Genomic DNA, 8,604 nt, shown 5'->3' with positions numbered 1-8,604 from the left:
CTCACCTCCACGTCTCTTCCCTCTTCGCTCCCCCCATGCCCCACGTCCTACCCGGTCACTAGGGGTTCCTCCTGTCCCCTTAGGTGTCTGTGGTCCCCCACCGGTGCCTGGTAGGTGCCCTAGTTGTGAGGAGACGGGAATTCTGTGTCCTCCTAGTCCGCCATCTTGACTCTGCCCATCCCAACTCCTATTTTTTGAATTTTGCGTGCACACACGTACTCAGTGGGCAAAACTGAAGCGTAATATCTTTGGTGGGCCAAAGGCTGCACCTCTTGGACTCCTGTGAAGGATTTGGGGGATAGTTAATACTAAACAGGCATCTGCCATAGGCCTGAGAGTATTTCCTTCACTTCTTAGTCTTGCTATTTGCTGCAAGTGTTCTCTCAGCCTTGATTTCTGTGTAAGTTAGTTGGGCATAATAAATAATTCCCATATTTTATCAGTGTTTTTTTTATCACTTAGAATTTTTTTCAATTTTGTAGTTATTGAAAGTACTCTTTTAGAGTTATGTTTTTATCATTCATCTCTCTTTTACACATCAAAAAAACGAAAAATAAATTGGTTTTGGCATCCCTAAAACTTGTCCACATTTAGAGTCTAGCCCTTGTGAATCACCATGGTTCAGCATCATCACTGTCTGTGTTTTTCTGTATGAGGTTATCCTCTGTGCTCTGTGGGTTGAAGAGGTAGCCCTTCTTAAAAGGACACTTCACTAGTCAGTAGTCTTTGGAATTTTTCTTTCTAACCACTGACACTAATTTTGCAAGTACAGGCAATAAAACTACCTCAGGACTGCTGCCTGGCCAATATGATTATGAGTCACACCCCAATATTGGAGAATTAAGATGGGATAAATGAGGGTCTTTGAATTGAAGTATAGCATGGAATGTATTTTTCATCACGTGTTGTAGTAACCAGTAACCTATTGTTTCTTCATAATCCTTTGTGATGAAGGTCACCTTATCATTCTATTTTTTAGGTTTGGAAACTCAACCTCAGAAAGGTAAAGTAAGCTACACAAGTAATTGGAGGAAGAGTTTGCACCCAGCTGTGTCCAGCCAAGCCATCCCCTCTCCATGCCCCTGCCCATTCCACCCTGCTCCATTTTTGACACTGTAAAGCCTCTTATTTTGCCCTTGGAGGTTAATAGATCTTGGGGCACTCTGTTTCTCTAGGCCACACCAGCTTGGAGGGCAGCAGGTATAACTGCATCATAAATAACATGAATAAAACAATGTTTCTATGACCCAATCTCTACCCACAGAATTGCAGGAATCCCAGAGGCTCTCAAATCTCTCTCAACCAGCTTAGGGAATATCCAGGTGGGTCTCACATGTACTTCCCAATTAGTCCACCAGGCCCTTAACTCAGTAGGTTGCCTTTCTCCCATTTGTCCTTCTGCGGGCCAAAGGTCACTGACCAGAATTTCCACAGGGAGGATCTCTCATCCTCTTCCCATCTGCTCTAAATACCCTCCATGTGTGGTGGGGCTCTTTTTTTGTTCCCTGCTCTCAGAACTGGGTCCCTGTACCAAGTCTGTGGGTTGGGTATCTCTCCTGAGAGAGGCTCTCTGACCTGACCTTTATGGAAAATGATTCTCCCCGCTTCAATCTTCCTGTCTATGGCCTACCCACAACCTCCAACTTTCCAGACATGCTCAGATGCACAGGAGTTCACAGCTGTGGCAGCTTAAGGCTAAGCTCTAGGTTGAAGGACCCGAAGACATAAGCCCTGTCTCCCTGTATTAGTTTTCTGTTGCTATGGCAACAAATCACCACAAATGTAGTGGCTTAAAACAGCACACTTATTATCTCACATTTCTGTAGGTCAGAAGTCCAGGCAGGCTTGGTTGAGTTCTCTGCTTATGGTTTTCATAAGGCTGAAATTAAAGTGTCAGGACTGGGCTCTTGTCTGAAGGCTCTGGGGGAGAATCCACTTCCACACTCCTTCAGGTTGCTGATAGAATTCTGTTCGTTGTGGTTGTAGGACTGAGGTCCCTGTTTCCTTGCTGTCAGCCGGGGGCTGGTCTTTGCTTCTACATGCTGCCTTATTTCTTCTCATGCTTTCCATGTGCTGCCTCCACCCCTCCAGCAATAATCGGTTGCCCTCTCATGCTTTGAATCTCCAGCTTCCTCTTCTTCCTCATCTCTGATTCCAGCAAGATAAAGTGCTCTACCTTTAAGGGCTCACATGACTGGATCGGCCCCACGCAGGTAATACAGGATATCTCCCTATAATCACCATAAGATCCAAAACTTTGATTATATCTGAAAAGTTGCTTACCATGTAACAAAACATATTCATAGGTTTCAGGGATAATGGCATGGTTATCTTTGGGGAAGCATGGCTTGGTCTACCACACCCCTAATTAGTTTGGAATCTCCTTGGAGAGTGGGTATACTGCACAACACTGACATTGCAGGCACCTAATAAATTCTGTTTCTCAGAGGATTTGGGGGGGCCCCTTTTGTCTAACAAAGAAGATTAAAGAGAGGGTTAAAATTCCTGAGAATTTAGTTTAAAAAAAGTTCTTTACTCAAATTAATAGGGGAAAAGATACTGCCGCCTTGTGGGAGGTAAATCCCTTAAAGTCAGTGGCTCTGGCTTGGTGGTACTCCTAAAGCTTGGTGTGAGGAAGCCTCTGGGTACTGTCTGCTGTTTCTGGGGTGGACAGAGCAGATGGCCCAGCTCCTGTTGTTGATCAGACTGGGCAGAGTGGGTTTGCTTAGGGCCAGGGAGCTGGGGTTAAAGATGCTGGCTTTTCCCAGGCTGGCTTTTAGCCAGTGACTTGGGAAATCTTGGATGGGGAGGCTGTGTGAAAACAAATTCACATGCGTTTGGTCAGGTACATTTTGTGCTGGGGACTTACACATTCTGGACTTCCTCGAACCTCACAGAAACCCACCAGTAGGCTGTAGGGACCCCATTTTACAGATAAGGAAACTCAGGCTCTGAGAGGGTAAATGACACTCTCAAAGTCACTCGGTGAGGCACAGAGGCAGCACTACAGCCTGCTCTTCTCTCATAGTTCATCCTCTTTCCTCCATTCTGCAGGCACTCCGTGGGAAGGCAAGGAGCCATGGTTTCTCACTGATGTACTGGGTGACTATGGAAGCTTCTCCACTTGTCATTCAAGTCCTAGTCTACCTCTTTCCTGACCACCTCAATTTTTTTTCCCCTCCAAGTACCTACGACATGCATTCATTCATTCTGAACTCAATACACTTAAGTATTTATAACACACTAGGTGCTATGCTGGGTGCTGGAAATGAAGGCAAGCAAGACAGACCATCCGGTCCACCCATCAATGAGCTGACAGAGCTGTCTTCACTCTTGGAGAAGACAATTATACAAGTAACAACGGTGAAGTGTGATAAGCATTAGGATGGGGATATCGAGGATGCTGTGAAATAGCAGGGTGTAGGTTCTAACCTATTCTAGTGATAAGAAGAACCTCTTGGAGGGGATATCAAAGTCAAGTCCTGAAGGATAAGGTGAAATTAGCTAGACCAGGAGACTGGGCAAGAGTGATGCAAGCAGAGACTTCCCTGGTGGTCCAGTGGGTAAGGCTCCACTGTCCCAAAGCAGGGGGCCTGGGTTTGATCCCTGGTCAGGGAACTAGATCCCTCATTCATGCTGCGACTAAGAGTCCACGTGACTAAAGATGCCGCACAGCCTAAGTAAATAAATAAGTAAATCAATATTAAAAAAAAAAAGTGATGCAAGCAGAAGGGACATGGCATACAAAGGCCAGGAGGCAAGAGTGCCTGGAAAAATAGTTCATGAAATCAGGAGAACAAAGTGAAACCAAGCAGCACCCTGTGGGGCCCCTCCTGGGTACAAATCCTTTCTGTGCTCCCTGTTTCTGGTTTGTAGGAAATAGGTTTCATTCAGCCTCCTGGACCTTCCCTAAGTTCCAAAGAGCAGATTCAAACAACTACTAATCAGGGAAGTAAGAGAACGTAGAAACAAGGGAGGGTCAGCCAAGAAACAATAGTGTAGCAATGGGGCAGGGTCCCAGTTTCTCCAAAAGGAATATACATAACAGTATCTTTGAGTTATTTTGCAGGCCCCCGACCAGGTGGAGGGTAGTAACTTCAGGCTGGGCACAAGATTTCTGGAACATCACCCTGTTACCTCACCACCAACCAATCAGAAGCAAGTCACACATCCTGCAGCCCTCACCTCAAATTTTGCCTATAAAAACTTCTCCCTAAAAACCATCAGGGAGTTTGGGCTTTTTTTTTTTTTTTTGATGGTACGCGTGCCTCTCACTCTTGCGGCCTCTCCCGTTGCAGAGCACAGGCTCCGGACGCGCAGGCTCAGTGGCCATGGCTCACGGGCCCAGCCGCTCCGCGGCATGTGGGATCTTCCCAGACCGGGGCACGAACCCGTGTCCCCTGCATCGGCAGGCGGACTCTCAACCACTGCGCCACCAGGGAAGCCCCAATAATTTAATTTTTGACATGATTTTTTTTTTTTTTTTTTTTTTTTTTTCGGTACGCGGGCGCCTCTTTTTTGCGGGCTCTCCCGTTGCGGAGCACAGGCTCCGAACGCGCAGGCTCAGCGGCCATGACTCACGGGCCCAGCCGCTCCGCGGCATGTGGGATCTTCCCGGACCGGGGCACGAACCCGTGTCCCCTGCATCGGCAGGCGGACTCTCAACCACTGCGCCACCAGGCAAGCCCCAGTTTGGGCTTCTTGAGCAGAAGTCTCCTGGTCTCTTTGCTTGGCCCTACAATAAATCGTTCTCTGCTCCAAACTCTGACGTTTCAGTTTGTTTGGCTTCACTGTGTGTTGGGCACATGAACTTCAGTTCAGTAACAAAAGCAAAACAAAAAGTATCTACCTGACACATTTTTGGACAACAACCTATTCTCCAACACCAGTTGGGTGTTCAACAATTCAATTCATTCTGAAACTACCCAGAGCGCAGACCCTACAGCTCAGTCCCACAACACGACCTCCACTTCAGATACCAGTTTTAAGTCTCAGGCCACCCAAACCTCTGACCTACTGGCTATAAATAAGGGGCTCCCTGGACCCCCTCCTTGGGGTTGATAATTTGCTAGATCAGCTCACCAAACTCAGGAAGTCACTTTACTTACACTTACCAGCTGATAATAAAGAAGTACACAGGGAGAGATCAGGAAGGGTCCGGAGCAGAGGAACTTCTCTCTGTGAAATTGGGGTGCACCATCCTCCCAGCATGTGGACGTGCTCACCAACTCCAAACTGCTCTCTCTCGCTTGCTGTTCAAGGGTTTTTATAGACCTCAACCTCCAGCGTTTCCTTACCAACTCCCAGCGGGAAATTCTCACGCTTTAATCACCTGGTCCTTCTGGTAACCAGCCCCATCTGGAGGCTATCTAGGGGCCCTGCCCTAAATCACTTCTTTAGCATAAATTTAGTATAGAAAGGGATTCCTTATGAATAACAAAAGACACTCCTATCACTCAGGAAATCCCAAGGATTTCAGGAGCTCTGTGCCAGGGAAAAGCACAGAGACCAAATATTTATTTAATTATATAGCAGTCTATAAGGAGCAGAGTTTCAGGCAGCAAATGACAAGAGCTGAGGCCTGAGAGATAAGAGGACCAGATCAAGAAAGATTTGTGTATAGATGAGGTTAAACAATTTCTAATTTAGGGCAGTGGGGTACCCCTAAGGGTTTAAGTAGGGGAGTGATAGGGTGAGATTTGCATGTTATAAAGATGCCTTTTGGAGAACTGATTATAGGGACAAACCTAGAGTCAGAGAGACTAGTAAGGAAGATATTATGGTAATCCTGGTGGAGACAATGAATGGCTTTGGGAGGCCAACAAGATGGAAAGAAGTGGGTGGGGTCACGAGAAGGTTGAGCTGGCCTGACTTTGATGTTGGATGCCTTGTGATCTCTATCATTCTTCCGGAAATTAATTGTGCTCTCCCTTACAATATTTATTTTTACATTCATTCGTACTTCTTTAATGTTTTTGTTTGACTTTTCATGCATTTATATCTATGACTCCAACATTCCTTAAAATCTGAGATTATCGCACATACCTAATACAAATGTCATTTTTTCTTTCTTCTTTTTTTTTGATTCTTTGGGACTCAGTTTCCTTATTGTTAACGTGGAGTTGATAACCCAGGCTTTTCCTGCCCCATAAAGTTATTTTGAAGACCTGGTATTCAATGAGATGATGGTGAAATGCTTTAAACAGGATGCAGCTGTAACATGATGCTCAGAAAGGGATTACCTATCTGCATTAGATTAGTACTGCCCAGAGTGTATATTGGTCAGGATGCAGTCAGAAAAAGAGAAGAAAAAAGCTGGTGTGGTCTCTCTCGTGTGGTTGATTCTTAAATTATGACTTAAGTTCAATCAGTAATGGCCACATAATACTGACTTCAGCCAGAGAGAAGCCTGGAAAAATGTTTATTGTGATAATTGAGTTGGATGGTCAATGGTTTCATATACCTACTGGGGTAATCCTAACACCTCAACTGTACATGTGATTGGTTTGAACCCCATCTCACGAGGTAGGGAAAACCCAGGCCTTCTCCAAGATTTCTGTGAATTCCCTGGACCTATGTTTTTCAGTGTCACCTGACTCTAAACTTCTTTCTTTGTTGTCTTGTGGACACGCCTTTATCTCTATCCCAGAATTGCCCCCAAAGTTGAACACAGCCCGTACTCTTTGCTGCCCACTAGCCCTGCTCCCACAAAGGCAGCTTTGTAATAGACATTTATTGGAGATTTGGAGAATAGGTTACACTGGAGAGAGGACTGGTTTGCAGAATTGCAGTCCAGAGATCTCTCTGTTCTTAAAAATCTTCCCCAATTTTTCACAGAATACAGCATTAGTATCTGACCAGATTGCTTAGTTTTCCTTTTTCATCTCTCCTTTGTTCTTCCTCATCCCCAAATTCTTCTTCTTTTTATTTTGGCCGCACAGTGCGGCATGTGGGATATTAGTTCCCCGACCAGGGATTGAACCCCAGCCCCCTGCAGTGGAAGCGTGGAATCCTAACCATTGGTCCGCCTGGGAATTCCCACCAAATTCTTGTTCAATTCTTAGGCAGAGCTATTGAATATTTAGCTATCTTTGTTGTTTCCTCCCCACCCATGTCTTTAGGGCCTCACCTTCTATCCCCAAGGGGCCTGTCAAGGTATTTTCCGAAACAAAGACACTTCCTTCCCTAAAAAGGAACTCTGGTGCCAGCTGATAAAACAATAGCGTCTTGTATCCGCTACAACAATGACAAGGTTGCCAGATTGTTTTTATTTTTCAGAGGATCTGACATTAGTTGGGTCTTTTGGCAAATGGGAAAAGTAACATGTCTGCATACCTGGTAATTTAGGTTTGCACCCCTTATGTCATCTGATTTGATGCTCACAAGTTTGGGAGAAAGGCTGGGTCGTTCTGATTAGCCCATTTTATGATGGGCAAAAACAGGGTTTAGAAGTGACAAGTGACTGGACGAATGAGCTTCTAGGCTAGACCTTGAACCCAGATCTCAGCTCATTCAATTCTCTTTCCCTTGAGAGTTTTCATGAAAATTGAAAACATCCCTTGTTTGTTAGTCAAGTAAGCTGTTTTGAGAATGAACTTAGTGCCCCTGTGTAGAAGGTCAAAAGAGACATGGGTTATTTGACAGATGGGTTTTACATAAGTGCTGGAGGAAAAGATACTCTGTCAGCAGATGCTTTTCTGTGCTGAGACTGAAATGTTAGCCTCCTCAAGATAACTATCTTGAGGCTGTTAGGAAAGGCTAAGGCTAAGGAGGAATCCAGCCAGATTACCCCCTTCTCCCTGGCATGGATGCTTTTCCCACTTCTCTCCCATCCATACACTATCCTCCTTCAAGGCCCACTTCCCACTCCCAAAATTCTCTGGGAATCCATCCCTGACAGCCACACGTGGATTGAATCTTTCTCTTCTGGGAATCCCGTTGGCAATTACTCTCTGCTTTGCACCATTAGTGCGTTCTCGATCAGTGGCTTCCAAACTTGTTTGATTGCGACCCACGGTGAAAAACACGTATTTTTCCTTGCATCTCAGTACACAGCTCCCCCTCTCCCACACACACAGAGCAATACACGCATTATAGCACTGAACAAGGTTTCACGCACAGTTACTCTTATTTCATATGATACACACTAATATATCTCTTCTATTCTACTTAATTCTTTTCTACCAAAAAATGCTGGTTGGAGCGCATTAAATTGACTTCATGACCCACTAAGAATCATCATTCCTCTGATCTCTCTGCAATGCAGTGTGATACTTTATCATACACTGCAGCCTCCACACACACACACACACCCTCCCCCACTGCTCCTGAGCTTCGAGGTCAGTTCCCTGCATATCTCACCTGGGTACTCCCAGAAGATCCTCACCAGCCTCTTGCCCTAAGTGTCTCTCTTTTGCATTCTCCCCATTGATTTCTCTCAAATGCAAATTTCGTCTGATCAGTCGGATGTATAAAAACCTCCTGGGGCTTTCCATAGTGTGTTCCAGAAAACTGCCTGAGGAAAAGGCCCTTTGCAGACTTTCTGCTCACTAGCTTTCTCCTTATCTTCAGCAAGTCCAGGCCCTTTGGGCTCCCCCCGCCCGC

The sequence above is a fragment of the Monodon monoceros genome, unplaced genomic scaffold, assembly GCF_005190385.1.
Source record: "Monodon monoceros isolate NGI ecotype Baffin Bay Population unplaced genomic scaffold, NGI_Narwhal_1 Super_Scaffold_21, whole genome shotgun sequence".
NCBI lineage: Eukaryota > Metazoa > Chordata > Mammalia > Artiodactyla > Monodontidae > Monodon > Monodon monoceros.
Note: the sequence above shows the minus strand (reverse complement) of the source record.